Raw genomic sequence first — 9,228 nt, 5'->3', positions numbered from 1 at the left:
CTGCCGGGATTTTTGCTGGGATTTCTGCCAGAATTTTTGCCAAAATTTCTGCCGGGATTTTTGCTGGGATTTCTGCCAGAATTTTTGCCAAGATTTCTGCCGGGATTTTTGCTGGGATTTCTGCCAGAATTTTTGCCAAGATTTCTGCCGGGATTTTTGCTGGGATTTCTGCCAGAATTTTTGCCAAAATTTCTGCCGGGATTTCTGCCAGAATTTTTGCCAAAATTTCTGCCGGGATTTTTGCTGGGATTTCTGCCAGAATTTTTGCCAAAATTTCTGCCGGGATTTCTGCCGGGATTTCTTCCAGGATTTCTGCCAGAATTTCTGCCGGGATTTCTGCCAGAATTTTTGCCAAAATTTCTGCCTGGATTTTTGCCAAGATTTCTGCCAGGATTTCTGCCGGGATTTCTGCCAGAATTTTTGCCAAGATTTCTGCCAGGATTTTTGCCGGGATTTCTGCCAGAATTTTTGCCAAAATTTCTGCCGGGATTTTTGCTGGGATTTCTGCCAGAATTTTTGCCAAAATTTCTGCCGGGATTTCTGCCGGGATTTCTTCCAGGATTTCTGCCAGAATTTCTGCCGGGATTTCTGCCAGAATTTTTGCCAAAATTTCTGCCAGGATTTTTGCCAAGATTTCTGCCAGGATTTCTGCCGGGATTTCTGCCAGAATTTTTGCCAAGATTTCTGCCAGGATTTTTGCCGGGATTTCTGCCAGAATTTTTGCCAAAATTTCTGCCGGGATTTCTGCCGGGATTTCTTCCAGAATTTCTGCCGGGATTTCTGCCAGAATTTTTGCCAAAATTTCTGCCAGGATTTTTGCCAAGATTTCTGCCAGGATTTCTGCCGGGATTTCTGCCAGAATTTTTGCCAAGATTTCTGCCGGGATTTCTGCCGGGATTTCTTCCAGGATTTCTGCCAGAATTTCTGCCGGGATTTCTGCCAGAATTTTTGCCAAAATTTCTGCCAGGATTTTTGCCAAGATTTCTGCCAGGATTTCTGCCGGGATTTCTGCCAGAATTTTTGCCAAGATTTCTGCCAGGATTTTTGCCGGGATTTCTGCCAGAATTTTTGCCAAAATTTCTGCCGGGATTTCTGCCGGGATTTCTTCCAGGATTTCTGCCAGAATTTCTGCCGGGATTTCTGCCTGAATTTTTGCCAAAATTTCTGCCAGGATTTTTGCCAAGATTTCTGCCAGGATTTCTGCCGGGATTTCTGCCAGAATTTTTGCCAAAATTTCTGCCGGGATTTTTGCTGGGATTTCTGCCAGAATTTTTGCCAAGATTTCTGCCGGGATTTTTGCTGGGATTTCTGCCAGAATTTTTGCCAAAATTTCTGCCGGGATTTTTGCTGGGATTTCTGCCAGAATTTTTGCCAAGATTTCTGCCGGGATTTTTGCTGGGATTTCTGCCAGAATTTTTGCCAAGATTTCTGCCGGGATTTTTGCTGGGATTTCTGCCAGAATTTTTGCCAAAATTTCTGCCGGGATTTCTGCCAGAATTTTTGCCAAAATTTCTGCCGGGATTTTTGCTGGGATTTCTGCCAGAATTTTTGCCAAAATTTCTGCCGGGATTTCTGCCGGGATTTCTTCCAGGATTTCTGCCAGAATTTCTGCCGGGATTTCTGCCAGAATTTTTGCCAAAATTTCTGCCAGGATTTTTGCCAAGATTTCTGCCAGGATTTCTGCCGGGATTTCTGCCAGAATTTTTGCCAAGATTTCTGCCGGGATTTTTGCCGGGATTTATGCCAGAATTTTTGCCAAAATTTCTGCCGGCATTTTTGCTGGGATTTCTGCCAGAATTTTTGCCAAAATTTCTGCCGGGATTTCTGCCGGGATTTCTTCCAGGATTTCTGCCAGAATTTCTGCCGGGATTTCTGCCAGAATTTTTGCCAAAATTTCTGCCAGGATTTTTGCCAAGATTTCTGCCAGGATTTCTGCCGGGATTTCTGCCAGAATTTTTGCCAAGATTTCTGCCAGGATTTTTGCCGGGATTTCTGCCAGAATTTTTGCCAAAATTTCTGCCGGGATTTCTGCCGGGATTTCTTCCAGGATTTCTGCCAGAATTTCTGCCGGGATTTCTGCCAGAATTTTTGCCAAAATTTCTGCCAGGATTTTTGCCAAGATTTCTGCCAGGATTTCTGCCGGGATTTCTGCCAGAATTTTTGCCAAGATTTCTGCCAGGATTTTTGCCGGGATTTCTGCCAGAATTTTTGCCAAGATTTCTGCCGGGATTTCTGCCGGGATTTCTTCCAGGATTTCTGCCAGAATTTCTGCCGGGATTTCTGCCAGAATTTTTGCCAAAATTTCTGCCAGGATTTTTGCCAAGATTTCTGCCAGGATTTCTGCCGGGATTTCTGCCAGAATTTTTGCCAAGATTTCTGCCAGGATTTTTGCCGGGATTTCTGCCAGAATTTTTGCCAAAATTTCTGCCGGGATTTCTGCCGGGATTTCTTCCAAGATTTCTGCCAGGATTTCTGCCGGGATTTCTGCCAGAATTTTTGCCAAAATTTCTGCCGGGATTTTTGCTGGGATTTCTGCCAGAATTTTTGCCAAAATTTCTGCCAGGATTTCTGCCGGGATTTTTGCCGGGATGTCTGCCGGGATTTTTTCCAAAATTTCTGCCAGGAATTCTGCTAGAATGTTCTCACTCGCCGCGATTCTAAACCCGACGAGGCAAAAAAACAAACCAAACCTCCTTTGCCGTCAACGGATATTCTGAATTATCATCACCGACAGGGAACCAGATGTCACCTCGGCTGACTGTCGGTCGCTCCCCGCCACGTCCCCCTCTCTCTCGTGTAGCACCGGGCCGGCTGTTGGGGCCGGCTGTTGGGGCAAGTGTGGTTTGCGAGCGGCGAGTTAATGCCGTCTGCCTGTCTGTTGTTGTTGTTGTCTCCTGTAGATGGCATCGGCATTAACCCGGCTCAGAGTGCGGGTGAGAGAACGCGGGCTGACCTACACACTCACTCACTCAACACACATAGTCAACACACACACTCAACACACACACAACACACACACACTCAACACACACACACACTCAACACACACACACACACTCAACACACACACATCGCACACTCACTCATTCAACACACACACACTCACACACACTCAACACACACTCAACACACACACAACACACACACACTCAACACACACACACACACTCAACACACACACATCGCACACTCACTCATTCAACACACACACACTCACACACACTCAACACACACTCAACACACACACTCACTCACACACATCGCACACTCACTCATTCAACACGCACACACTCAACACACACACACTCACACACATCGCACACTCACACACATCGCACACTCACTCACTCAACACACTCAACACACGCACACTCAACACACACTCACACATCACACACATCACACACACACATCACACACGCATCACACACACACACACATCACACACTCAACACACACACATCACACACACACAACACACACACTCACACACACACATCACACACTCAACACACACTCACTCACACATCACACACATCACACACACACATCACACACAACACACACACTCACACACACACACATCACACACTCAACACACACACAACACACACACTCACACACACACACAACACACACACAACACACACACAACACACACACTCACACACACACACAACACACACACAACACACACACATCACACACACATCACACACATCACACACGCAACAAAAAAAACACAATTCATCACCACCAGGGGAGACATTTGCACTGGGGGAGAGACAAAGGCGGCCGGGCGTGGTGGTGCTGCTGCTCACTAACAGCACTTGCCCCTACAGCCTGCTAAGGCTACATGGGGGATCTTTGCCTTTGGTTGACGCAGTGGGTAGGAGATGCCAACTACCTCGCCTGGTGCACAGGAGGTCGTGGGTTCAATCCCAGACACTGAGAGATGTTGACTACCTCGCCTGGTACACAGAAGGTCGTGGGTTCAATCCCAGACACTGAGAGATGTTGACTACCTCGCCTGGTACACAGGAGGTCGTGGGTTCAATCCCAGACACTGAGAGATGTTGACTACCTCGCCTGGTACACAGGAGGTCGTGGGTTCAATCCCAGACACTGAGAGATGTTGACTACCTCGCCTGGTACACAGAAGGTCGTGGGTTCAATCCCAGACACTGAGAGATGTTGACTACCTCGCCTGGTGCGCAGGAGGTCGTGGGTTCAATCCCAGACCCTGAGAGATGTTGACTACCTCGCCTGGTACACAGAAGGTCGTGGGTTCAATCCCAGACACTGAGAGATGTTGACTACCTCGCCTGGTGCGCAGGAGGTCGTGGGTTCAATCCCAGACCCTGAGAGATGTTGACTACCTCGCCTGGTACACAGGAGGTCGTGGGTTCAATCCCAGACCCTGAGAGATGTTGACTACCTCGCCTGGTACACAGGAGGTCGTGGGTTCAATCCCAGACCCTGAGAGATGTTGACTACCTCGCCTGGTACACAGGAGGTCGTGGGTTCAATCGCAGACCCTGAGAGATGTTGACTACCTCGCCTGGTACACAGGAGGTCGTGGGTTCAATCCCAGACCTTGAGAGATGTTGACTACCTCGCCTGGTACACAGGAGGTCGTGGGTTCAATCCCAGACCCTGAGAGATGTTGACTACCTCGCCTGGTACACAGGAGGTCGTGGGTTCAATCGCAGACCCTGAGAGATGTTGACTACCTCGCCTGGTACACAGGAGGTCGTGGGTTCGATCCCAGACCCTGAGAGATGTTGACTACCTCGCCTGGTGCGCAGGAGGTCGTGGGTTCAATCCCAGACCCTGAGAGATGTTGACTACCTCGCCTGGTGCGCAGGAGGTCGTGGGTTCAATCCCTGACACTGAGAGATGTTGACTACCTCGCCTGGTACACAGGAGGTCGTGGGTTCGATCCCAGACCCTGAGAGATGTTGACTACCTCGCCTGGTGCGCAGGAGGTCGTGGGTTCAATCCCAGACCCTGAGAGATGTTGACTACCTCGCCTGGTGCGCAGGAGGTCGTGGGTTCAATCCCAGACACTGAGAGATGTTGACTACCTCGCCTGGTACACAGGAGGTCGTGGGTTCAATCCCAGACCTTGAGAGATGTTGACTACCTCGCCTGGTACACAGAAGGTCGTGGGTTCGATCCCAGACCCTGAGAGATGTTGACTACCTCGCCTGGTACACAGGAGGTCGTGGGTTCGATCCCAGACCCTGAGAGATGTTGACTACCTCGCCTGGTACACAGGAGGTCGTGGGTTCAATCCCAGACCTTGAGAGATGTTGACTACCTCGCCTGGTACACAGGAGGTCGTGGGTTCAATCCCAGACCCTGAGAGATGTTGACTACCTCGCCTGGTACACAGGAGGTCGTGGGTTCAATCGCAGACCCTGAGAGATGTTGACTACCTCGCCTGGTACACAGGAGGTCGTGGGTTCGATCCCAGACCCTGAGAGATGTTGACTACCTCGCCTGGTGCGCAGGAGGTCGTGGGTTCAATCCCAGACCCTGAGAGATGTTGACTACCTCGCCTGGTGCGCAGGAGGTCGTGGGTTCGATCCCAGACCCTGAGAGATGTTGACTACCTCGCCTGGTACGCAGGAGGTCGTGGGTTCGATCCCAGACCCTGAGAGATGTTGACTACCTCGCCTGGTACACAGGAGGTCGTGGGTTCGATCCCAGACCCTGAGAGATGTTGACTACCTCGCCTGGTGCGCAGGAGGTCGTGGGTTCGATCCCAGACCCTGAGAGATGTTGACTACCTCGCCTGGTGCGCAGGAGGTCGTGGGTTCGATCCCAGACCCTGAGAGATGTTGACTACCTCGCCTGGTACGCAGGAGGTCGTGGGTTCAATCCCAGACCCTGAGAGATGTTGACTACCTCGCCTGGTACACAGGAGGTTGTGGGTTCAATCCCAGACACTGAGAGATGTTGACTACCTCGCCTGGTACGCAGGAGGTCGTGGGTTCAATCCCAGACACTGAGAGATGTTGACTACCTCGCCTGGTACACAGGAGGTCGTGGGTTCAATCCCAGACACTGAGAGATGTTGACTACCTCGCCTGGTACACAGAAGGTCGTGGGTTCAATCCCAGGCACTGAGAGATGTTGACTACCTCGCCTGGTACACAGGAGGTCGTGAGTTCAATCCCAGACACTGAGAGATGTTGACTACCTCGCCTGGTACACAGAAGGTCGTGGGTTCAATCCCAGACACTGAGAGATGTTGACTACCTCGCCTGGTACACAGGAGGTCGTGAGTTCAATCCCAGACACTGAGAGATGTTGACTACCTCGCCTCGTACACAGGAGGTCGTGGGTTCAATCCCAGACACTGAGAGATGTTGACTACCTCGCCTGGTACACAGAAGGTCGTGGGTTCAATCCCAGGCACTGAGAGATGTTGACTACCTCGCCTGGTACACAGGAGGTCGTGGGTTCAATCCCAGACACTGAGAGATGTTGACTACCTCGCCTGGTGCGCAGGAGGTCGTGGGTTCAATCCCAGACCCTGAGAGATGTTGACTACCTCGCCTGGTGCGCAGGAGGTCGTGGGTTCAATCCCAGACACTGAGAGATGTTGACTACCTCGCCTGGTGCACAGGAGGTCGTGGGTTCAATCCCAGACCCTGAGAGATGTTGACTACCTCGCCTGGTGCGCAGGAGGTCGTGGGTTCAATCCCAGACACTGAGAGATGTTGACTACCTCGCCTGGTGCACAGGAGGTCGTGGGTTCAGTCCCAGACACTGGGAGATGTTGACCACCTCGCCTGGTACACAGGAGGTCGTGGGTTCAATCCCAGACACTGAGAGATGTTGACTACCTCGCCTGGTGCGCAGGAGGTCGTGGGTTCAATCCCAGACACTGAGAGATGTTGACTACCTCGCCTGGTACACAGGAGGTCGTGGGTTCAGTCCCAGACACTGGGAGATGTTGACTACCTCGCCTGGTGCGCAGGAGGTCGTGGGTTCAATCCCAGACACTGAGAGATGTTGACTACCTCGCCTGGTGCGCAGGAGGTCGTGGGTTCAATCCCAGACACTGGGAGATGTTGACCACCTCGCCTGGTACACAGGAGGTCGTGGGTTCAGTCCCAGACCCTGAGAGATGTTGACTACCTCGCCTGGTACACAGGAGGTCGTGGGTTCAATCCCAGACCCTGAGAGATGTTGACAACCTCGCCTGGTACACAGGAGGTCGTGGGTTCAATCCCAGACACTGAGAGATGTTGACTACCTCGCCTGGTACACAGGAGGTCGTGGGTTCAATCCCAGACCCTGAGAGATGTTGACAACCTCGCCTGGTACACAGGAGGTCGTGGGTTCAATCCCAGACACTGAGAGATGTTGACTACCTCGCCTGGTACACAGGAGGTCGTGGGTTCAATCCCAGACCCTGAGAGATGTTGACAACCTCGCCTGGTACACAGGAGGTCGTGGGTTCAATCCCAGACACTGAGAGATGTTGACTACCTCGCCTGGTACACAGGAGGTCGTGGGTTCAATCCCAGACACTGAGAGATGTTGACTACCTCGCCTGGTGCGCAGGAGGTCGTGGGTTCAATCCCAGACCCTGAGAGATGTTGACTACCTCGCCTGGTGCACAGGAGGTCGTGGGTTCGATCCCAGACCCTGAGAGATGTTGACTACCTCGCCTGGTGCACAGGAGGTCGTGGGTTCGATCCCAGACACTGAGAGATGTTGACTACCTCGCCTGGTACACAGGAGGTCGTGGGTTCAATCCCAGACACTGAGAGATGTTGACTACCTCGCCTGGTACACAGGAGGTCGTGGGTTCGATCCCAGGCACTGAGAGATGTTGACTACCTCGCCTGGTGCACAGGAGGTCGTGGGTTCAATCCCAGACACTGAGAGATGTTGACTACCTCGCCTGGTACGCAGGAGGTCGTGGGTTCGATCCCAGACCCTGACGACGCCTGCTGCTGCTGCTGTAGATTTGGAGTCTGCGTTTCTCTCCCCGTGACATTGCTGATGCTGCTGATGCTGCTGCTGATGCTGATGCTGCTGCTGATGCTGCTGATGAGGATGATATTGCTGCTGATGATGTTTATGTTGATGATGTTGCTGATTATGATGATGATGTTGTTGCTGATGTTGCTGATGATGTTGCTGATGATGTTGCTGATGCTGATGATGATGCTGCTGATTATGTTTCTGCTGATGCTGTTGCTGATGATGTTGCTGATGCTGATGATGTTGCTGATGATGATGTTTCTGCTGATGCTGTTGCTGATGATAATACTGATGATGATGTTGCTGATGCTGATGATGTTGCTGATGATGATGTTGCTGCTGATGATGTTGCTGATGCTGATGATGTTGCTGTGCAGGCAACGTGTTTCTGAAGCATGGGTCGGAGCTGAGACTCATTCCGAGGGACCGAGTGGGAAATGCATTGTGACTCACCCAGCCACTCACCCACACACTCACTCACCCACCCAACCACTCACCCACTGACTCACTCATTCACACACTCACTCACTCACCCACCCACTCACCCACTAACCTTCCCACTTGCACATGAGACTCCGAGCCTGGTGGTCTCTTCCTGACTCTCCACCTGGTCGCACTCACCCACCCACTCACCCACCCACCCACTCACTCACCCACCCACACACACACCCACTCACCCACCCACTCACCCACCCACTCACCCACTCACCCACACACCCACACACTCACCCACTCACCCACTCACCCACTCACTCACTCACCCACTCACTCACCCACTCACTCACCCACCCACCCACCCATCCACCCACTCACTCACCCACCCACCCACACACTCACCCACCCACCCACTCACCCACTCATCCACCCACTCACCCACCCACTCACCCACCTACTCACCCACCCACTCACCCACCTACTCACCCACCCACTCACCTACCCACCCACTCACCTACCCACCTACCCACCCACCTACCCACCCACCCACTCACCCGCTCACCCACCCACTCACCCGCTCACCCACACACCCACTCACCCACCCACCCACTCACCCACTCTCCCACCCACTCACCCACTCACCCACCCACTCACCCACCCACTCACCCACTCACCCACACACCCACACACTCACCCACTCACCCACTCACTCACTCACCCACTCACCCACTCACTCACCCACCCACCCACCCACACACACACACACACACACCCACTCACCCACCC

At 52.2% G+C, this 9,228-nt stretch overlaps 1 long non-coding RNA gene across 1 annotated transcript in view; it reads left to right on the top strand.

The window, feature by feature from the left end:
- The window catches only part of LOC144741771 (uncharacterized), a 12,070-nt gene extending 3,457 nt beyond the window's left edge, over positions 1-8,613 (top strand). Inside the window, exons 2-3 of the long non-coding RNA XR_013590041.1 lie at positions 2,901-2,933; positions 8,385-8,613. This is a non-coding gene — a long non-coding RNA (uncharacterized LOC144741771). The remainder of the gene's footprint in view (positions 1-2,900; positions 2,934-8,384) is intronic.
- The last annotated feature ends 615 nt before the right edge of the window (positions 8,614-9,228 follow it).

This window comes from Lampetra planeri, unplaced genomic scaffold, assembly GCF_965212315.1.
Source record: "Lampetra planeri unplaced genomic scaffold, kcLamPlan1.2.h2 scaffold_707, whole genome shotgun sequence".
Taxonomy (NCBI): domain Eukaryota; kingdom Metazoa; phylum Chordata; class Hyperoartia; order Petromyzontiformes; family Petromyzontidae; genus Lampetra; species Lampetra planeri.
Note: the sequence above shows the minus strand (reverse complement) of the source record. Positions and strands in the feature narration are given on the sequence as shown.